This window comes from Drosophila miranda, chromosome XR (genome assembly GCF_003369915.1).
Source record: "Drosophila miranda strain MSH22 chromosome XR, D.miranda_PacBio2.1, whole genome shotgun sequence".
In the NCBI taxonomy this organism is placed as follows: domain Eukaryota; kingdom Metazoa; phylum Arthropoda; class Insecta; order Diptera; family Drosophilidae; genus Drosophila; species Drosophila miranda.
This window is the reverse complement of record NC_046674.1, coordinates 29,956,176-29,980,130: the sequence shown is the minus strand read 5'-3', so window position 1 is coordinate 29,980,130 and position 23,955 is coordinate 29,956,176. Positions and strand designations below refer to the sequence as shown.

At 43.2% G+C, this 23,955-nt stretch overlaps 1 protein-coding gene across 6 annotated transcripts in view; it reads left to right on the top strand.

Annotated features, from left to right (window-relative positions):
• Positions 1-1,300: 1,300 nt before the first annotated feature.
• LOC108153499 (PDF receptor) overlaps positions 1,301-23,955 on the top strand; it is a 41,650-nt gene continuing 18,995 nt past the window's right edge. The window contains exons 1-2 of one of the 6 annotated variants that reach the window (XM_033387023.1): positions 1,301-1,426; positions 4,536-4,755. The gene's annotated coding sequence lies outside the window, so the exon portion shown is untranslated. Of the gene's footprint in view, positions 1,427-4,241; positions 4,756-7,865; positions 8,097-23,955 lie in introns of those variants that run through there. The other 5 variants (XM_033387024.1, XM_033387025.1, XM_017283551.2 and 2 more) reach the window with 5 other exon arrangements.

The window sequence follows — 23,955 nt, the reverse complement described above, 5'->3', positions numbered from 1 at the left end:
ATATGACATACCATGACGTACCATAAGGGTACCAAGATGCATTCAACATTGCATCAACAGCCCCCAAAACACTCGTTTCAGACGAGTTGAAAAAGTGCTTTGATGAGTGGTTTCAGCGGATCCAAGGGTGAGTACTTCGAAAAGCAACTTCTATGATATATTGTTGCGCCTTCACTGTTAGGCTACGGACTTAAAAGGCAGCATACCCCTCTCTAGGGTTATTCAACGCTTTAGTTGCTTTATATTTCCATTCAACTAAACGGACGGCGAAGCAGGTGGAGCGAGGAGCGGGTATGAGATGACGCCAGATGCGCTGCCTTTTGTTTCATCTGCCTCTCGCACCCAGGAAATGCCTGGGTATCTGGGGAGAACATTCACTGTAAGTGAATTTCACAACGGAATGACGGTAATCCATCGCCAAAAGTCAAATGCCACCTGCCACCGACTTTGAGGTTAATTTCGTTCAACTTTGTTTTTCCTTTAAAAAAATATCTTATGCGAGTATCTTTCAGTGCGGAACCATTTTGCTGCGCTTTGAATCAGTTTGAAGATAGTCTAGACAATGTCCATTGAAAATAAAGGAAGAAATCTGTTATTGCAACTAGAAGAAGCAACAGTTAGATGAAGATTAGTTCTCGAGCTGTCTTTTAATAAAAGGTTTCTGAAAGGTGTGCATAATCATGAATGGATTGCAACTATTTATGATCATTTCAGAAGATCCCTTGTTCTAATCTTTCCTTCTAATCCATCAATTCCATTAAAAAGATGATAATGCGATAAGGAACTCGCGATTAATACAGTAATCGGTAACATCGGACAAACAGGTAAATATAGATGACGTAATTTTCTACAGCAAAGGAAAAGTATCTTAACATATAAGTGCGCAAAAAGTACCTGCAAGATGCAAATGTATCTAGATTTTTGTTGACGTATTCCCCATATACTCTCCTGCTCCATGCTAACATCTTGTTGCAGTTGCATCTTTTGGTTTTTTTCTCTTGTTGCGTTTTATTTTCATTCACTCTTTGTTTATTGTTGTATGTTCTTAGTTGTTGTGGGTGTAGAAATCTCTCGTCTTGCGCTGACTTTGATTTTATACACCGAGAAAAATGGGAAACAAGATTCGTACCCTCAAGGATGGATCCATTGGATGATTTCTCTGCTTCAAAATGTATCTCATATTCTCCCAGTGCACTTGCTTCTCATGCTTCTCATTGCGGCATTCCACCGGCGTGGCCTTTACTTTTGGGATGGGCATCGCTTGCAGTCGTCTCTCATTTCAATTTCAGTTCCATTCCGCCACTCAGTGACGCCTGATCTCAGCATAGCCTCGGGTCCCTAGGCCCCCAAGTCCCCAGACGTGTCCCCCCGCCGAAGTCGTCGGGCGTGTAAATAAACCCAACGGGGAAAATAATTAAACAAATCTGTAAATAATATTTGCATCAGTGCCCCAGATAAGCCGGGTATAAGTCGGTGATAGATAGTAGAGGAAAGCCATGGTTCAGGGTCGGGTTCTATGTCAGTCTCGGGCACTACAGTGAACGATCACCTAAGCGGACAACCAACTGATTCAACTTATTGTTTAAAATTCGCTGAGAAGAGTCTTTGGCTTTGGCTTCATTGAGTATTGAAGAGTATCTTAGTGAGTGTTAACAGCTATCTAAAGTACTGTATCCATTCCTGAAACTATTTTGAAATCAGAGAGGAGCTTGTCTTTCTATTGTTCCCACTGTGTTCCGTAGCTCTCGTAGCTCTCGTAACTCTTGGACTTCTGACTTTCCTTCCTGCTTTCTGATTTCTGCCAAAACAAACAGCAATATCCAGGAGGGGAGCATCTATGGTGGTGCTCAGCATTTGATTTATGAGCGTGTTGTGCAGAAGCCCCACATTTGACCGCATTACATTCAGAGAGTGGTTCCAGTGCGCCCGACGGCGCAGGCAGTCGTTCCGTCAGTGACTATACTCGTAATTAAACACTGCAGGCCGATGGTGGCACACTTTTTTCTTCCCATTTGTATACACTTCCAACGGGGGGCGGGGATGGAAAACTGTAATATGCGTAGTGTCCTTCGACTAGTTGTGGTGGGAACAGAATTGGTTTCCACTTTTTTCCAAAAAAAATTACGAAGTATTCATATTTCTGAAGATCTGTAGAATCTATAGGGTATGAGGAGGAGTTGTAGACTGGAAAGTGTATATTGGTATCGGACAATAACATCCAATTGCTGACGACTGCTATATAGGGTATTTGGTGCTTCGGTTTCGCGATTTGCAACCGTCTTTTACTTGTTTTTCCTTTCATTAGGCCAGCGCTGAAATGGAAAAGCAAGTGGCAAATGCTTGAGTAGACGCAGCTTCAGACCACAGTGATACTCTGTAAACGACTTAATAAGTATAGGAGCCCCAAGTCCGGATATACCGTAAGGCATTTCCTGTTCACAGGGCAGCCAAATGAACAAAAGGCAATAACGAAATGTTAGGGAATGTGAGTGCAACGGGACGAATCGAAATGAAATGAATCGAACGATGAGTACGAATAGGAGACGCCCCGCCTCGCCATGCCATGCCATGCCACACGTCACGAGATGCGAGGAGAGGAAACGTGACTAGGCCAATGTTAAGGGCACTGACGTCGGTCTCTGGTGTAACTCTTGTGGATGCTGCAACTGTGCCGCTGTTCTTGCCACATTGCCACACATTGACGTGGGCACATATCCCCGTGTGCCTTTGACAGGCAGATTGAAGCGGCCCAAAATACTCGTATGCTCGGGTATGCTCGTATGCTCGTGTGCCGCACATAGGAAATGAAGTGTGGGCCTATATATAGAGTATTGCAGCCACTGTCTGGGTCTGGGTCGGAGAGCTTGGGGATGCAGCGCCGGCGTCAGTCACGTGCTGCGGCAAGCAGCAGATCCGAGTCTGCGTTGCAAGTAGTGGGAATATAGTTCAGCGAACGTGCGCGCGCATTGACATCAGCAAAATGGACGGCAGAAGAATCTGGAGCAGGCCCCCAGTAGATGGATGTTTGTCCCAAGCCCCGAGACAGATTGATGGCACCCCAATACACTTGGATTGTCTACCAGCTGAATGTCCAAACAACAGGCAAAGCCTTAAGGCCTTAGCTAGGCACTGTATGGGAAATAATAATCCATTCGCTAGTTCTTACGATAACACGCACTTGATATGGTAATCCAATGCTCACCTTTAAATCTTTTAAACTACGATATAAGGCCTAAAAAAACCCACTGGTTTCAAATACACATACTTCCTGCACAAAGAGAACAAACTGTCTGAAACATAGACAGCTGTTTATGCTGATCATGAATATGTGTATGCTACTCATTGGATTGGAAGTGGTGCGGCAGAAAGTGCAATACGCTGTGCGAGTGTATTAGAGGTAGCATAGAGCAATGTAAGCGAAGGGTATATGCTGTGCTTTCATCCTAGCCGCTGAATGTTGCCTATATTTAAGGGCCTTTGAAATGGAGTTGAACCTGTAGATAAATGTCGAAATCAGAATATCAAATAAGACAAATAACTCTTCAAGGAGTATTTAGCACTCCAGTGAATTTTTTACTGAAATATTGACTTAAAATTAGATTCTGAAATACCCCTTAAAAGGTTCTTCACCCCAAACTTCAATGGGTAGCCTGTATTTGTTAGCCCCAGATGGTCATTCCTTGTCTAATTGACGACGCCTTATGTGTACTTCAAATATGTATAAATATATGCACATATAAGCACGGAGTTATTCTTCCCTATATCTATATACGGCAGTAATGCGGCAGCGCACCTCAGTATGTCTTGGATCCGCGCATGGCAAGCTTCGGTTTGCTCCCATAATATCGATAGATCTTAAAGGGTATTTTAGGATTTTGGCACTCATTTCTATTTCGACGAACACGCACGACAGTGTGTTTGTGCGTGCATGTGCATGGATCTGTGTTAGTAGTAACGGGAATTTATTTTCACTTTTATACCTCGGCCGCCTGCCTACCCCGCCGAACAACAGTAAACAGTAAGCAACAAGGCAAACAAATGGTACAACTAATAACGCAAGCAGTGTAAGGGAGAGGTCATAGTGGTGTCCAAAAAAGACAGTGGACAGTGCGGAAGAGAGCATGGCAGAGTGGTAGAGCGGGAGAGAGCGTGCAGCTAAGCTATCGCTTTGGCCGTTAAATGCCTTCAGTTGCACCCGCACACGAGCACGAGCACGAACACGAAACACGCCACAGTACGGCCAAAACGGCAGACAGAGACGGAGATGATTTCGCACTTGTTCGTGCACTGCGTCGGATGGTGGCCAGGCCGCGTTCGGGTGCGGTACCGCCATCGGGTGCCGTGGGAAAGGATAAGTTGCTCAGATGCTCGCAAGATTCTGTCATAACGGCTTCGGCACTCGTGGCGCACGCTACGAAGGCAGAAGCAGCGTCAAGCAGTGTAAAAACAGTGCACAAGCAGTGCAGTGAGACATAGCCGTTATTTGTGGTTATTTAAAAAAATAATATTGTGTGTTTTGTAAATGTTTATCAAAGTGCAGCGAAATATTGTCAATTGTTGATTATTTTTGTTGTTGTGTTTGCAAGTGTTTCAAAAATATTAAAATCGCAAAAATAAATAAGCAACAAAATAGTTCCAATCTAATAAACCATAAAAACTTGAACAGTTAAATATATTAAAAACCATCGAGCAACAAAAGAAGACAACAGCCGAACGCCGAAGGCCGGACAGCCATCCGCCAAAGGCCATAGTTGGGTGAGTGTTCCATTATCCCAATGGCCCAGGGACTGTTTAATCAGTTTAAATGCCAATTACAATTTCAGAGATAAAAAACACGCACTTATTTACCAGCGGATTAACAGAAATGTTTGCCCAAACTTGCACGAAAATATTCAAATGTGTTTTCACATTTATGGTTTTTGCCTTTGGTAAATGCCGGCCATTCTTTATGGTCCCCCCCGCCTGTTCTTGTTTGGTACTAATTACGAAAATTATAAGGGTAGCTTTGGTGTAGTTGCAATGGAATAATCGTAATAGTTTTTAAGCCATATATCCAAAATGCCACTGCAGAAGCATTGAAAAATGTTCGCTTATTCTTTAAGTGTCCAATAAGTGTCTCAAATTTTTGAAAATTCTTCCATTTAAAGTGACTTAGATTCGCTTGCTATTTTAGTATTTTCTGTTTATGTTAGATTGAACGCCTTCAACAGCTTGTTTTCTTTGTCGAATTTTTAACCATTGTTTCCCAAGAAACTTTCTATGGTTTATATTCCAATTTTGTTAAGCTGCCACATGCAAGTGTCTATTCTCTCTTGAAAAACGTTACAAATGATCCGTCCTTTACTGGCAAAATGTCCCTTTTTGTATAGTGTTAGCTGTACCTTTTATCCGATTTAACTCATAATTCCTATTACTGAATACATTTTAATGTTACATATAATGGAAATATTAATGCAATTGATGTGAAAGTTCAATGATTTAATCCTTTGTATAATAACACATAATTAGAGACACCTCTTGAAGATGCAAAGAAGTGGCAAAATGCTGTCAGAATAAATAAATGTAATCATATTTTTGGGTTTCAACTCTAAAATGTGTATCTCTTAATAATCCATACAGTGCACATGGAAAATAGTGGTTAACTAATTGATATTTTTTTTAATTTAACATTCCTTAGTTCGGTGGCAGACACTGTTGGCACCACATTTCCTTGTGGTTTGTTTTTCTTTTCTCCAAGAATACACCCAAAAAGCGCTCCGCAAACAGAAAATTTATTGCGCTGTCCATGTCAGAGCTTGTTGTGGGCATTGCGGCATACCAGAAAATGCATCCGTAGATGCCACTCTCGGATCTCAATATTTATAAACGCAATGCCCAACGTTTTGGATGAACTGAATTTAGTTGGAACTCAAATTGTTATTTGGAAAATACCGTGGTCGGAAGAGGGGTATTCTACTTCGGGGGCTCACGGGAATCTAGAAAAGTTCTTGAAAATGGTTTCCGATGAAGCAAACTTTGGGATCAGATCTTTAATTTAGGCAAATACCTGAAGGCATTCCAGGGTCTTTACATCTTCCTTTCCTTTTCTTGCTCATCCATTTTTCAGTGGCAGTGGCAGTGTTTGTGGCAGTAGCATATCTATATCCTAATCATTTGCGAGCCAAATATTTACTCATGCTACTCTCTGTACAAATATCTAGGGTTCCGTCTGTTCCCATTGTGTGATAAATACTCTCACTCCAGCGACGCCTCCATCACCGTTCCCATTTCCATTTTCCCTTATATTGCCAACCACCCGGCGCCCACACCCCTTAAAAAAAATTTGCATTCATTTTTGTTCACAAAGTTCCTTCTGCTGCCTTCATCTGCATCGTGTGTATGGCAGGATGCGGAATGCCCAAGACCCAGGACCAAGACCAAGACCAAGAAAGGAAACGACATTTTGTATTTATATTTCGAGTGTGTGTCTGTGCATCTGTGTGGTAGCATCTGTGTATATTTGTATCTGTCTGTGCTCGTTAGCAGTGTCCAAAGTGCTGTCGTGAAGTGTTTTTGTGCTGCTGTGCAGCAGCGCCTGTAAGCGGCCCTGACTTTCTAATGAACTGCAGCGGCGGACCTACGGACTCGCGGACTGCCGGGGCACATTTTTCATCACCTGCTCCGGCACCTTCTCCACTCATTATTGGAACAGACACAGACCCCCAAGAGAGCCCCTGGTGGTTCTTAAACGTTCTCGGAATCAAATTGTGCTACTTGTGGCACTTTCTGGGTCCGTTTTTTGGGGCCAGGGGACCGGCAAGGAAATGTTAATGTGAACTTGTCGTCGTCTTCAGACCTCAGAATGAGGAGGAAGACTGTATGCGAGACACAACTACATGTTTGAATGCGACTTGGGGATGCGGATGCGTTTTTGGCCCCCTGTCGAACACCGGGCGTATACGTAATGTGCAAATATTTCCCATACCCTGAACATTTTGTTTATCGCCTGCTGGAGCTAGTGTCTAAACAAAGAGCGGGGAGGCATAAACAAAATGCTACGGGTACGCCCCGCCCCACTGGATACGATCGCAATGAACAACGTGATTCGGTGCGGATACAGTGAACACTTGATTTGGTGGGACAGCACTCTGAATAGTAAGAGAGTGAGACGGTTCTACTATTACTGCCTATGAACCAATGAACAAATCCCAAAATATCATTACACTTTTATGCCCACTCATCAATCATCGATCTTTATTTAGCATTTAGCTCTCAAGTTCTTAAGATTTTTTCTCAAATTTATTGAACTCTTGAATTTTGTATTTCATATTTTGAAAGATTGAAAGGTTTTGTTTGGAAATACAATGAAGACAATTTACAAGATAAAGTTTCTTTGGGCCGATGATTCATTCATACATCATTTTCACTGTTTTACCACAATTCCAATATACTCAAAACTGCATACTGAAATCTGTACTAAGCGATATATTAAGCGAATGTACCTATATATCTATAAATTATGCACATCAATTATTTATTAGACTTATTTCGGAATGGATTTTCTGATTTTAGTGCATTTTGCTACTAATGATAAACTGCCATGTGGATGGCCTCTCCTCTCCCTTTCCCAGCAAAAAGGGGAGGAGATATCCGAATGGATGAAATAGTTTTTGGAAACTCTAATTGGTTGAAGCCAAAGCAAGGAATTAAGATAAAGTTAGTATAAAGTTAGAATTGCAACTGACACCAAATCCCGACAGATTCAGCAAATTTTTAATACGTTTTTTCATTTTACATATTTTGTATTGTTTTGAAGGAAGGCTTTGTACGGACTTTGATACTGATTAAAAGCTTTTCTTTGTTAAAAAAAAATGGATTTTTTTTAGACAGCGCTGCCAGACTTCAATAGGGTTTCCTGAAGCGTGATGCCACATTTTATGATGATCAAAGATGGAGACAAAGTATTCAATATGACCTGTTGAAGTCAAGACAAAAGTAAACCATGTGTAATGAAAGTTGAGGAGCTGGCATAGAGATTCCCCAACATTGCCACATACCGCTGGAATTCCGAGAATAAGAATAAGAATCATAAACAGTGCGGCTGATTTTTATGAAAGGTAAGGTATTAGGTGTGGGTCTTTTGCTAATGAAATAACTACCATACTATGAGCCCGCCTGCGGGAGACCGTATTTTGTGCCTCAGCACTCGTTCTCTTCACTAACAGACTGATTTTCTGAGCATTAGTGTGGCGCAAAAGGTTGTGCTTACCATTCCGTTACCAGGGACGCCACATAGCTAATTAAAACCTCCACCTCCCCACAGCTGTGTGCCTCCTTCTCCGGGGTTCAGGTTCCAGTGAAAGCACGGAAATTCTTCATTTTGCGATTGCATCTTTTTATCCCGAGATACCTTTGGAGCGGAAGCCAATTAGCATCTACCCTTTGTTCTATTTTTGTGTCAGCAAACATTGCATTTCCGCATCTCATGATAACATCTTAAAATAAATACCTTGTACATATGTATGTGCATCTGGTTATGGATGTATGATGTGAATATACAATATACAATAAGTATAAATACATATAAATAAATGCATGTCCTTGTAATTCGATTTAGTTTTTTGTTGCGCCACTGAAGTTCGTTTGCAAATAACAAGTGTTTTTGTATGCGACTCTGCGCCTTTTAATTCTGAATCAAAGCGCACTTTTTTGTCGCCCACCAAAACAACAAAAAGGTTGACGATTACGTGGGCAGAGAGTGTCCCGACCATTTGATGCTCATCACAAAATGTATGAAAGACTATATAAAGAGTTAGAAGAGCAACGACCATACATTTTTTTGTTACAAGACTTTTTCAGGGTGGAATTTGAACTACGACCTAAGAAGAAGACAGAGATGAGACATTTACGAGTGCTTGGATATTATATTTTCTGAGTCTCAATACACCCTACCACGAGGCTATCGGGGATGATGATGATGATAATTCTTGCCTTCGTCGATGGCTATTGATGCTCCTGGTGCTGTGATTGGTGTTGCCCTTCCGCCTGCATCCCACCGCACAAATTTGAGACACATGACTGGCACATTTATTGGTCAAAAATCGCCATAAAAGCCGTCCGAAAAGGGATAGGCATGTTGTTGGAACAATAATTCAATTATACAGTTTAATTTTCGCATTTTTTGCGAACATAAAACTTGGTGGAGAATAAGTGAAAACAGAGCAAACAGTTTATTTTCAATCAAAAGCATGGAACGGTGGCCCGGGTCGCTGGGTAGCAACCGTTTGACGTCGGTTTCGTTGAATCGTTTCCCTTCCCACTTCCCCCTTCCCCCATGGTTTTGCATGTGCAGATGTCCATGAAACACCCAACGTTCTTTCGCAGATACTAGCCATCTCCTGAGATAAACGGGGAACTGTCGAGCACATTCCGAGCCACCGGATGCACATTTCCAGGCGGAAGCCAGCAGCCATGAAATATTCACAAGAATAACCGAAAACTTAATAATGGGTAGGGTGGGAGAAATCGATCTGGTAGTTGGCATCTCGGCAGCAAGCAGTGCGATGAATAAATCATGATTCGATTCGCGGTCACAAATAAATCAACTCGATCAACAATTGAATTCCAATGGGATGTTTGTACTCCTCGCAATCAAAATTGGTTTGGCTGGACTTAAATCGAAATGCAGCTCTGTGGAGTTTGTAGGGAGCGGAAGTGAGGAAGAGAGGAACACCCGCTTAGAAGTGAAGTTCATTCGGGTAGCCGTCCCTTTCTGGCTATAGATTTCCGCATCTTGTCCAAGAAACGGTTTTTCTTCGTCGAAAAGCCATGTCTCTTGTCTGTTTCTCTCTGTCCCTTCATTGGTTTCTGATATGACTGTACTTTCCTGTTGAATGAATGTGAAAAGGAAACAATTTGTTCAACATCATAATAGTCGCTTCTAGTACTTGTCCACTGGGGTCGTAGGCCATATTTCTATGAGAAGCTTAACCCCGCTGCATAGGGCGGGCGCCACAGTGCTATCCGGGGGCTAATGGATTAAATTTTATTCAGAAAGGATTACAAATTAAAGCGCGACTTTGCACATCAGAATCCTTCCTCCTTCCTTACCCTCCTGTGTGGGGCCGTCATGTAAAAGGATGTCAAACACTGCTCTGCGCGATCTGGCAATGTGTGTGGCATGCAACATGGGGGCGGGGTGTGTGTATGCGTGTGGGTGTGGGTGCGGGTGCGGGTGGCAGACTCTCGAAACATGTTCTATTCGTGATTGTTGCTGCTCCTGTTGTGGCAGAATTGTCAGCTAAATCGGCTTAGTGGCAACACAAACACACTGTGCAACATACGATGCCACGCACACTCTGCCGCACGTTGCCCAAAGATACAGGCGTGGCACTGCCTTAAATTTATTTGCGCATTTGAGCGCATTTGGAACGAAATCTAGACGCCGAAGGCGATTGTGCGGCTCAGTCGAAAATGTTGCCCCTCCCACATATACATCGGTTCATGTGTGTGCTCTGTGTGTGTGTGCTCCGTGTGTGTGTGTTTGTGTGTGTATGCGTGGGTGAATGCACTTAGAGAGCCGCTGGAGTGCCTTGCACCTACATACATCAACAGCACGTCACAGATGTCGCCTAATCACTATGTGAATCACTGGCTTCCACTATTCCAGTTCCCTGCAGTTGCAGTGTGCACTGAGAGAAACAAGCGTCATGCTACAGCGCCACTCGGTCGAAGATTGAAAAATATATGCAGAGAAGCAAAGCTGTAGATTTCCTTTCCCCACAGATCGCTTCCCCATGTTTTAATGATCAGATATTAATAGTTTCTTCAAGTCAGAGCCTGAATTATACAAAAATATAGCCTTCCTTGCTCTGAACATAAATGAGGCGGATACATATTAACACATATATAATATACACATGTACCCAGCCAACAAGCGAGATCTGTCGAATTTCCGTTGATAATTTCTTACCTACGGCCCCTGGTCTTTGGAGTTCTCTGGAATTATTTACAGGACTTTCCTGCACATTTTTCTGTCAGTGGATTTGACGTAACATCGTGATGAAGTCTCTGTCGCATTGCTCGTTATGTTTTGCGCTTTCTTTTCGAAGATTTTATTATTGATTTTATGCACATGGCACACAGAGAGACCCAGATTTCACCCACTCGTCCGCTCGCCCACTCGTACGCCCCATCCACAGGACATGTTACATGTGATTATGGCATACTTTTGCTTACTTTTATTTTGGGGGGCAGCACACAGGTGCCTGTGCAACTGCAGCCGCCGCCGAGGGCTAAGAAAAAGTAAAGGCAGAGAAATTGCCGATGAAGAACAGGCAGAGAACTACATCCTCTTCTGACTTTAGACTCTTGGCTTTTGTGTGCGTCTCCAGGCAAGGCCCTGCCGAGAAAGTGTTTTTACAGCGGCACAAAATTCTGGTTTATTTCTTTAGCCCAGATTTGGGGTTTTCTTTGACACATTTATTGATTCAAACACAAATTGTAATGCTTAAACACAACAGATGACATGCAAATTCATTGAATATGAGTACGTTATGGACGAAAACATAGATGGAGCTTTACTTTTTAGCTATCCCCTTGTAATAGTTCATGGTAAAGGCACTTGTTTAGCTCTTATGCTCTGCTATACATATATGTATCTTGAAAATTGTAAATACCATGAGAGTCGAAAGACACCAACTTCCATGGAATGAAGCACACATTCTGCTGAAGAATAACATAAATGGATGCTGTTGACCTCGACCTTGTTATTTTGTATATTTTCCGTTCTCATTAGCGGAGCTTAACTTTGAGGAATGTATCCTGCAGGACCGATCACTCCCCCCAATAAGTAGTTGCCACATTGCATTGCTCCACTGAGCCATTGGTTGTTATTGCATTCTCCATTCGAGTGGCATGCCAATTATCCTCCTTAGACCCTCTAATTGAATCGTCGCCACTGAGGGGAGGGGGGGCAAGTGGAAGTGCCACACTTCCTGCCTCCCATTGTGATCCATGCAGCTGTCCTTGCGGGCACACATGCCGCACTCACATGGCACATGATATAATTGGCCAATGGCAAGTGCCAGGACCTCAAAGATGACAACGACAATGACAAATGTCAAATAGAATGAATATCATATGCTGCACCCCAACAGAAGCAAAAGCATTTCCCTGGAATGTGGATGATTAGAAGTCAATTACGAACACATTGCCATGCCTCCAATTTTTGTATAATGTTGCAACACCATCTGGTATCCAACAGAAGCTCCCACATCCGCAGAGCTCTTGGCTTTCCACCGGCAGCCGCTAATTTCACTTAACCCGATGCAGAAATTTGCATACGACATATACGACAGGTATACCACACTATGCAAAACTCTCACCACACACACACACACACACACACAAACACACACAGGAGCACTTTAGGCGACTCATAACCCATTCCCTTTTGGGGCCAGCGTCAACTCTTCAACATAATATCCATAGGCCAATATCTTTGAAGGCCTCAAAGCTTGCAGCTCGAGGTGGGAAAGATCTTTAAGTTCTGAGTGATATTAATATGCATTCATTGAATTTGTGCCTCGAAGGCGCTTTAAAACTCCATATGAAGATCTCGATTCCCTACCCAGACCGTTCGCCAATTAAATTAACATAACGTATAGCATTTATACGTGATTCTGTCTGCTATTATTATTAGCCCCATTATGAGATCTTCACTCTATGCCGAGAGAGGCTTAGAAGAAGAGTCTAATCCTTTCGCCCCAAGCTTAACTTTTAAAGCTTTCTGATACAGCTTGTATCACTTCTTGACAAAGGCAGAAGGATAACTATCGCAATTGATCCGTACTGATGACAACTCTTCTCTGAAATATGGGAGAGCCTTGGATTCTAAATGGGCCTCTGGAGAATATCAGCCTAAAAAACTGAATTGTTCCTCGAATTTTGTAGGTATTCAATGTTGAATGCTTTCATCATCGGTATCAAATGACTTTAATTTCTTTCCATTGCTCCTTATGACTGGTGCAACTCGCGATTCCTTATCCTTCTGTCTGTTTGTAATGTGTCTGCAAATTGAATCCGTTTTATTGCATTCCCCTTAGATTGCCATTTATCTTCAAGAATTCCTTATTTCGTAGTCTCCAGTCCCACTTCACAACACTCTGACTCAGCTCAATGGGTAATCGAAATCTTTGAGGTGGACTCGTCCTCGTGGATGAAGGATGCGGCTACGGACTTGAATGATGGTCTGAATGATGGCGCCCCATTCAAAAAAGTTTCAAAGAGTGAAAAAGTTCCAAACTGGGCGAGTACTTTCCGAAGAGGTACCGCCTTTTCTTGGTAAAGTTTCTAATTATTATTTGTATTCTGCTAAAAATGGAAACGTGGACACAGAGCCATCGGCCGGCCCACCATCGAATGACCATCAGCGAACGCTTCGAACTGCAACTGGAACGAGGTTTTTTTCCTCGTCGTTGTTTCACTTAAAAAGCCGACTGCCCAACGCATTTCTCACTGCAATCCGTGTTATTTTGTTGTTGGATTTTACACCCTATTAACATGGTAATGATAGGGTATATAGAATTTCTTGTTAAGCGAATGGGATCCCAAAGATGAAAATACGCTTTAGATTTCGGATGACATCCCGTAGATTTCTTTACGTACATATTGTCTAGCAGTCTATCAAAAATCATTCCAGTTTGGGGAAGAGCAAGTATTTTGTTCGGTTTTTTACTTAATTAGTGGGTATCCCACAATCGAAATCTATGTGTACATGAAGGCACTTTCTGTTGTTCTCTCTTTCTCATTTGCCGCCAGGCAAGCGGCATCCACACCACGATGTTGGGCCTAGGCTTGCCATCAAAATTCACGGCTGACCTTGCCACTTGCTCTATAAAAATAAGGAACTAGGAAAACGTACACCAACAGACACAGACACAGATTGCAACACATCTACATCTACATCCCCCCTCCTCCACCTACTGAGAAACACAGCTGACCGCATTTCGCGTTATGCAATGGCTGAGAGGCGGAGGGACAATAGGCGTGGCGAGTAGCCATTCTTAAATCAGTGCCACGATGCACCTTTTGGCATTTAATTAACTCTTTCGCTCTTTGCTGAGCAAACCCAGCTTTTCCACTTTCGGCTTTTCTCGTCTATTATATTCCATTATATTCTCTTCTCCCATTTCTCTTTCACTATCTAAATATTTGAGGAGCTAATTTCTTTTAAATATTTGCATCTCTCTGTTTGTAGGTCCAGGGTTGAGGTAGTTCAGAAATATTCAGAAGGTTCTTAGAGATGGATTGAGAATTAATTGTCTCGACAACAATTCTGAAACACGTTTCAAATTTACTGATTTATGTTCAGATCTTTAGAAAATAGATTTAAAACATCTCGTGCAGCGGTGTTCCTTCTAAACAGCTAGACCGATTTTTATGAAATTTTGTTTGTATATTTAGTAGGTCTTCAAATGGGTTCTTAACTTACATTTTTCACCTGCTGACCACCATCCACTACTTCTTAATCGGGACTTTAGTATTTTTGTATCAATAGTACACAAATATTCTATACAAAATGTAATATCATCACGTATCCTTTGGTGTATTTGTCTGGGGTTTGTCTCAGCGAAAGGTTTGTAACCGATTTTCATCAGTAAGAATAGAAATTTTGGTTTTTGTGTCTGTGTTTCATTGGGCCGTCGAACGAATAAAGCAAGAAATATACAAAATTATAAAGCAGAAGAAACGAAAATATGCGTGTGAGCATGTTGCAATTGCGTGACTTTCAGTCTCAAGATGCATTAGAGGAACGAAATCAACATTGAAAATTGGAACGGAGACAAGCAACGGTATGTAATTGACATTTAGAGAGAAAAATTCCAGGCAACACAAACAAGTGTTTCGTTTATCCGTCTTGCTCATCTTGCTTCCGCTAATCCGAAAGTGCTGATTGGTGCATTCCGTATGCATTTACGTATAGTCCGAATCATAAAAAGAAATATTTAACTTTAAGTTCAGTTCAAAATCCTAGAAACTGTAGATGCCACAGAATAGCCCGAAACTTTTAGATAACCCGAAATCCATACCCCCACAAAGTGCTCATTAGGCAAAGATACCCCAAGTCCGTTGACAGCTGATCATCACTGGCTAAGCTAAGCTGGCTAAGGGGGTTAGCAAATTAAGAGATATATTCTCTCACCCCGAACAGGAAGAGCGCTATGCCTTGCCTTTTCATTTTAAGCGCTTTCACTCGACTTCAGATGCCTCTTTGGGTCGCTGTGTTTCTCTTGATTTAAGCATTTACTAAACGACTGCTTGCTCTTTCTCGTTCTTTATTCATTGCTCTTATTAGTCAACTGCCTCCTTTCTCATAGTCTCAGCTGCCTGAAATCTCACGGTTCCTAAAACTGCTTTCACTCTTTCGCACTTTCATACATCAGCACACTGAATTCTCTTTCTCTCCCACCATTTCCACTGCTTGCTCTCTCTACTATTCATCAATCGTGTGAACTGCTTTGCTGAATCGTATCAAGATCAAGGTCTCCCACACACACACTGAACGGCACCCACTCAACGGCTCATTTATAAGTAGAACAAGTTATGCAAGCAGTGCATGCTCTGCTTTATATTCAAATCTCTCTCTTTCTCTGTCTGTCTGTTTGTTTTTCTCTTTCGTATGTGCTGCCAAGTAGAACACACTTTAAGGATATGCAAACATACATAAACATGGTCACACACATGGTGAGTTTGAGGCTGTTCGTCCTCTCCTCTACACTACAGCCCTGCCACCTACTGCCCTGCCCCCTCTCTTTGCCTTAATGATTAACATAAATGGCAGGCCAAGCGTCTGCAAAAGAGTTGGCAGTACCAGCACCCCAAAGAAACGAATACATGCAGCTGCAACAGGCACAGTGGTGCCTAGACATCACGTTTTTTGCACGCCAATACTTGACTGTTTAGACTGATGAAAAATGCCACTAGCCATCGTACAGCAACACGCACGAGGCACAACGCTGCTGAACGAGCGTCAGAATTTAAAGGTAGATAAGTTTATCCTCAAATTAATGAAGTTCTATCCCATGGAAAATAGTACACCTGGAAGCAGCACATTAGCACATATTTCTGTCCTAAACGAATCGAACATTGGACATAATCGTAATAAAGGAGGAGGCAACGGAAACACATTTTCATATATAATTATCATAATTTTTAGCTATTAATTATAGTGCAATAAAAAAAATCAGCTGTCACATTAAACTAGACAATATAATTTCAGTCCAGTGTGCGTGCCACTATGCCCATTACAGTGGTCTCATGGCATAGAATTTCAGTTTGTGGCATTGTGTCTGCCATGCCAGCCTCCCCACTGCCACTTGCCTCGAACCCTAGCCTGGCCTACCCCATGTCCGTTCTTATTGGGGTTTATGTGTTTGTGTGTGTGGGTTCGTAGAGATTCTTTAGCCGGAGCAATGCAACAGTTTTGGGCCAGGTCTGCGGGAACAAAGTGAGGCCAGAATACTCGTAACAACAGCCCATCATAATACCCATAATATATAATAAGGAAAAAAGCCCACCATCCCTACACCCCACCATCACTTCATCATTCTCCACTTTGTGTGTGTCTGTGTGTGTGTGTGCTCCCTCTATCCCCATACTGCCCTCTGTGTGTCTGCTGTGTGGGGCATGGAACAATGTAGGCATGCGGCCTGGCCTCTTAGCGTTGTCTGATATTTCGGGGCCTTTGTCTTGTCTTCGAGGAAACTGCAGAGCGCAGCAAAAAACAGTGGCAACAGCCTCCCGCTTCTCCCTCTACGTCTCATCCCTGATTCGGTTGCCACTTGTGGCAATGCCACGCCCAGGCGAACGGAAAGCGGCAAGCAAGTCAGACAGAGGCCTTCTCAATTTTTTGGTGATTAGCAAACAGAAATTAAACTTTAAGTTGGTGAAAATTATAATATTTAAGGCGAAAAGAAAGTGTGGATCGACTGGATCAAAAGGCAAGAAGGATAATACCTCTAATACCTAATTCGAAAGAACGTTTTGTTATAAGAGAAGCTTAGTGCAGAAAGCCCTTTAGGATTCCTTATCAGAGTCCTCTTGTCTCTGGAGTACTCCCAAAGAGTTCTTTGATGTAACATCTGACAGGTACTTCCATAAATTTTTCAACAAGTACAATTGAAACCACTTGCCCAATCTATTTAAATGTTGCCCGAAACGAAACATGAAATGGAAACGTAATAAATAATTAATGCTGTAATCGATATCGAAAGAGCGAGAGTCGCGGAGTCGCCACAATCGCAAATGATGCAATTATTTGATTAATGTTTTATTTTTACGCTTGATTCCAGTTTAAATTATTTGGTTTTTATTGCATTACATTCTGCAGAATTAGGGCCCGCATCTCTGTCCGCATGCGGTCTCCGCTGCGTATGCGTAATGAGATTTACGACCAAAATTAATCATACGCCATGTGGCATCTTGGCTGCGGGTTGCACTTGCATGTGACAGTGGCAGTGGCAGTCGGAGTCGCAGCCGCTGCATTTGCAACCGATTCAATTACAATTCATTCGAAACTAATCGAAGCGAGAATTATCTGAACAGCAGCAGTCCAACCCTTCGTCTAATTAGGAATCGCGCTTCTATCTAATCATTTGCAGGCAACCAAAAACAGAAACCGGAGCTATCCTTAGATTAAGCCACAGCAGCCACACTTTCACCCACTTCACACAAGGAACGTTCAAGAAGAATCGATTTCAGACGATGGGGATTGTTATACTTAATTCAATGGAATGCTCTTGCTACCCCATTAATACATTTAAAATGGAACTTAAGCACTCACTTCAGTAGCAGCATTCAAGTTTATGCCGAACGAACACGAATCCAGCATATGACTTCTTGATGATATTCCAAAATTTGAGAATATATTTTCAGTAGAATTCCATTCAACATACTAAAGTGTGCTTCTGATGTGCATTTTGCTTAGGACATGCACTCTGTTCTATGCTTCCTTCCCCTTGCACTTTTCTCTCCTTGATGGGGTTGTAAGTTCATTCTCTTTTTATTTTCGAGATGCTGCTGTAATCTGCAATTAATTGCCACATGTTATATAGGTGCACATAAACGATAATTGAATGTGACGAGCGGGAAACTTTTAGTTTGCAGTCTACTCGTTTTTGCTTAGCTACATCTAATTCCCATGTGTGTACCGTATCGTGCTCTTACGAGCATTTATGGCTTGTGCTTTGGCTGTCTTTTAAGCTGTCTGTTTCCTCTGCGGTTTGGTCCCACGCGCAATGCCAAAAAGTTGCGATAATCCTATGTCCTCCCAAAAAAAAATGGGAAAGATAGCCAGTTGAAGTATGCTGCATCTCTGTGCTGCATCTCCCGTAAGCTGATCAAATGGGAACATGCAACAGGAGAGGAGAAGAGAGCCTCTGCTAGTTAGCCACACATGTGCGAAAAGCAAGACGAGGCGTGCGAATGGAAGAATATAGTGGATGGATGTTTTAGATACTCTTCCTAATGCGTCGTTTCAATGATAGAAAGGGATAGACACCTCTGGAGAAGAGCATAGATTAAGTATGCAAAGCGATGGCAAATGACACGACCTTGACACTTGAACTAAGGCGATTGCCAGGCAACTCCCAATCGGCCGGCACTCAATTAGGGCAATCCCCGGGCCAGCGGGGGGCCACCGGGAGGCCACCTCCATTCAATTGGGTTAATCCCCCTGGTAGCGGCCTGGGTCGGCGGGTCAAACCCGCCGTCAACAGCAGGACATCCGCGGCCTTCCGCGTGCGCTCTGGTCCTTTTTTGATCTGTAATCCGGATTTCATTACAATATCACATTGGGGCCTTCCCTCTCTGAAGGCGGAGGAAAGTGCTGATGCTGTGTGGTTGGGTGCCCTTCGTTGTGCATTCTGACAGCAGCTGTCAGTGTGTTAAGTCCACCAAAAAAAAAAGGTTAAACAAAATGCAAGTATCGGGTAAACATTGGCCTCTCTCTGCGCTCTGCTCTCAGCTTTCTGCTCTCTGGCTGTTGTTCTTTTAGTCTTTTTTTTGCACTGTCTGCTCGGGATCTCCGTGTACCACTCTTTTGAAAGCCGTTGAGCTGCTGTTGCACCAACACATTTTACATGTTTTTACATACTTACACATGTTTTACCGACACATTTTGCATTTCTGCACACACGAAAGCCCATACAATTTCACACTTTCACAACGTCGGTTTTCCCAGTCCGATATTAAGTCGTCAAATCCTTGAATTATAGCCTTAAATTAGTAGTGCAGTTTGTTGCACTGACCACTGAACAAAGTCACTGTTATGCCGCATATGCTATCCGCCTTCTTACCCGTTGCTTCAGTTCTCTCACGCTATATCTATCGTTCTACCCGAGCTGCTCTAGAACACCCCTTCTATCACTCTCTTTCGTTCTCTCGCTTGCATTTGGGCAGGGGTACGGGCAATTCGGTCCGTCTCCCTTAGTAAGTCGTGAGCTGATCGTCAGAGAAAAATATAAATACTAACGTTCACAAAACCAACATACATACTAGTGCTTTCGCTTTCGTTTACCAAAAAAGATATTACGAAGCTTAAAACCTTAACAGTAACCATCTTAGAACTGTTTCCAATAATAAACCACTTTGATGGATGGGTAATTTACGCGCTTTAAAGATGGTGTCGGTGGAAAGCTGATGGTGCCATTCGTCGAAAGTTATAGTTTTTTGCTAGCATTTCAGTAGCATTGATAGCAGTCGAGCATTGCTGTCTCCCCCCGGTCTGCATTTCTCACAATTTTGACAGCATTTTCTTAATGGCAGACAGACAATCCATGCTCCTGCTGTGAAACTGTGTCGGAATGAGTAAGATAGTGGAATGAGTGGAAGATAGGACCGATGGAAATCTGAATGGGCAAAGAGCAGCCATGGACAACGAGATTTCATTCAAGAATACCTGATACTAATGGCTATACCAAGAGGCTCCACATCGATCCAAAAACTATTAAACACCTGAAGATAGAAAATGGATTGAAATGAAAGAAATAGTACATAGAATGTTATCATTTTGCTGTCGTTAAAATTACATACGAATGTATAGAAAAACTGAGCCACCCGGTGTTCTAATGTATAGTATAAGCAGGCACTAAAGATGTGTACTGCCCGAAACATTTCTGGACTTCAATTGTGAAAAGCAAGTATTTATTTATTTAGATTTACAATTATTGAGATTTCATACTATAACAAATATTCAGCTTAAACGGCCTCATTCTTGGTAACTTCGGAACTGAGGCTGGAATCAGAGCTGCTGCTGCTCGACCCAGAACTACTCCCGGATCCGAAATTAGACTTGCTGCGGCTGCGAAGAACGTCTTTCGACAAGAGATTTTGAGGAGCCAGACCTTCCTGCTGCTGCTGCCATTGAAACAGCTTCTGCCGCTGTAACTGCGGCTGGTGCTCCTGCTGTTGCTGACGCTCCTTCTGCTGCTGCCGCTACAGCTGCTGATGATGCTCCTGCTGTTGCTCGCGGGTACCGTCATTCGGTAAAGGATTTTTTGGAGCCACACCCTCCTGCTGCTGCTGCTGCCATTGAAACAGTTTCTGCCCCTCTAACTGCTGCTGATGCTCCTGCTGTTGCTGACGTTTCTTATGCTGCTGACGTTTCTGCTGTTGCCTCGGCAACTGCTGCTGACGGTCTTGATGCTGCTGCTGCGACTGTTGCTGCCGCCGAAACTTCACCCGTCGCATCTGCTCCGTTCGCTGCAACAGCTGCTGCCGCTGCAACTTCTGATCCAGGTTAAAGACTCTTCTTCTGAAACTGCTGCTGACTCTGCCACTGCTGCTGTTGCTGCTGCCACTTCTGCTGACGATCATGCCGCTGCTGACGCTCCTGCTGCTGCTGAATAGTTTGACCTCGTCTATTTTCGAATACGCTAACTATGGACTGCTTCCGCTGCAATTGCCGCTACTTCTGTTGGTGCTGCAGCTGCCGATCCTGCTGCATTTTTTTCTGCCCCTGTATACGCAGATGTTTTTGCTGCGGCTCCTTCCCCTGCTCATAGTTGCAATTTTGTACCAGTAAAAAAACAAATCACTTTATGCTTAAAATTATTAGAAAAATTAATCCAAAATAAATATTTCTCAAAAATTTCGAATTTTATATTTAATTTGATTTCCGTTCATTTGCTCTCCATAATTTGAACACTGAGATGTAAGAAAATTACATAAATATGTATTCCATAGTACATAATACAATTCGAATGATAATGTAATAGCTACACGTACATTTAGGCTAATTCCAATGCAATGAACTAGCCAGAGTCTGGATTCGTTGAGGGCTCGATAGTGCACAGTTTGGTTGTCGATTAGCATATGGTTGACGAACTTGAACTGGTCGTTCTGTTCGATGATTTTGGCATTGATATCACGAAACATTTTGTTCAGCATCTTCTCCTGAAGCTGCATCTCCGACGAAAGTCGCTCCATCTTTGCTATGGACTCCTCAAAACACTTGGACACCATTTTTTCTACGGCTCCCTGCGTTTTATGATTTTTTCAAGGCCCTTCTTGCCATTCGACCAAAAATTTTGAGGGGCTATAAGACGATACTGCATCCGCTGCTGCTTCAGCTGCTGCTGTGGCTGCAGCCGCTCCATAACATCCGCTCGCTTTTTACGTAAACCTTCGGCTATCGACTCATGGAGTTGCTTATTTGCGGCCTGTACCCGCTCGATTGTCGACAATGGATTTTCATGAGCCACCTGGGGTTCCTGCTCCTTCTCCTGCTCCTGCTGCTGCCTTCGAATCGCTTTTGTGATGCTAGCACAGCTGTATTGCAGCGATGCTTGCGTTTCGGCAAACCGAAAGAGGACTCACTGCTATCTGAGAGTCTTTCCACCTGTACCACCAGCTTGTCAATCTGATCCCCGGACACGCGGCTCTTCTTTTTGAGTTACGAGTCGAATCGCAGGTCGAATCTGTACTGCTATCGCTAAGGTTGTAGACCTTTGCCACTGAATTGCGCTCCTGTTTCGTTGGAAGCTTTTGCTTTTGCGGACCCTTCCTGGAGTCCTGCTTTTTCGGGAGCCTGTTCAGAGGGGCCCGCTGCTTGGGTGAACAGTTGGCTTGCGTCTTAGGAAAACAGTTACCAGTGGCCTGCATCCTGGGCGGGCGGGTTCCGATGACTTGCATTATGGACAGGAGGCCGGTGCAGGTGACCTGCAATTTGGATGGGCTCGAGACGTTGGTCTGCACCTGTGGGGTATCATTGCCGTAAGATTGCATCTTGGACGGATCGCTCCCTGAGAATTCTTGTTGCTTTATTGAAGAGCCGGCTTCTTTCTTCTTGGCCTTCTCTTTGACCACTGGACTTAGATCTGCATAGATGAGGACCGTCTTCTCCTTTACGATGGCCAGCTTTTTGTTGGCGAGCTTTATAAGATTGTCGCAACTGGTCCGGAACTTTATTCTTGTTGGTTGTTGGACGCATGCGTCGACGACTACGGACTGGGCCTTTGACTGCGACATCCAGGACCTCAGCTGTGCGACACGGCCGAGCTGGGGATGGGTTGACGGGCGGTGCCCAATCTGGGGAGCTCCGTTTGTGATTTGTTTTTCGACGGCACCTCCGGGCCAGTGGGCATGATCTTCACCTTGCCCTTGAGAAACTTTTTCCTCAACTCGCCGCGATGGTACACTAGATCCCCCTGCCGATTGAACTTGTAACAATTCTCAATTATAAGTTGGAAGTCTGCCAGTGCTTCATAGACCGAGTAGTAACGAGGGGGAACGTTGTGAGTTGCTGCGGACACCGCAACTCTACGGTTATACCCGATACTAAGTCAGTATGGCTCTCCTCCGGCAGACGCCGCTAATATTAAACGACACGACAAAGAGTGCGTGCGAGAGAGACAGAAAATCAGTCTGAGCGTGACGTCGGGGGCTGCGTAGCCAGTGCAAATTGATTTGTTCCTTCTGGCTATAAAAATTATCTGATCTGATCCAGATTCAGCAATCTGATAGATATGGTCATTATCTATGATTCTGCGTTTTTAGTTTTCACGAATGTGCAATATTGTGGATGCAACAGATTTTCGTCCTTTGTGTGGGCGAAAGGGGGTGGGGCGAAACTTTGAGATACACGTTTTATAGTGAGATCTAACAGGAGTGCGGATACCAAATTTGGTTACTCTAGCCTTGGTCTCTGAGATTTTTGAATATCCCCAGATTTTCGTCCTTTGCGGGGGCGGAAGGGGGTGTGGCGAAATTTTGAAACAAACTCGTCTCGGTCCGATATATTTGGAGTGTGGATACCAAATTTGGTTGCTCTAGCTTTTGTAGTCTCTGAGATCTAGGCGCTAATGTTTTACTCTAAGCAAAGCCGCCTATGCTACGTGTGTGTTAGAGAGAGACAGGGCGAGAAAAAATGAAATTGTTTTCTTGATGCTGGCTATAATAATAATACGATCCAATTCAGATTCCGCAGTCTTAAAGATATGGTCATTCTCTACAATTCTACGTTTTTGGTTTTCTCATATCTTTAAAATTGTGGATGCCACAGATTTTCGTTCTTTGTGGGGGCGGAAGTGGGCGGGGCGAAGTTTTGAAATATTTTTGTAGCAGTGACATATCACAGAAGTCTGGATCCAAAACATCGTTGCTCTAGATCTTATAGTCTTTGAGCACTAGGCGCTGAAGGGGACGGACAGACGGACAGACGGACGGACGGACAGACGGACAGACAGACAGGGCTCAATCGACTCGGCTATTGATGCTGATCAAGAATATATATACTTTATGGGGTCGGAAACGATTCCTTCTGGACGTTACACACATCCACTTTTACCACAAATCTAATATACCCCAATACTCATTTTGAGTATCGGGTATAAAAATCATTGTTGACGCATCTTCTGATAGTATTTAGGTCCATTGGTTTTTCAATGTACATATGGTACATCGTGGCGTTCGTAT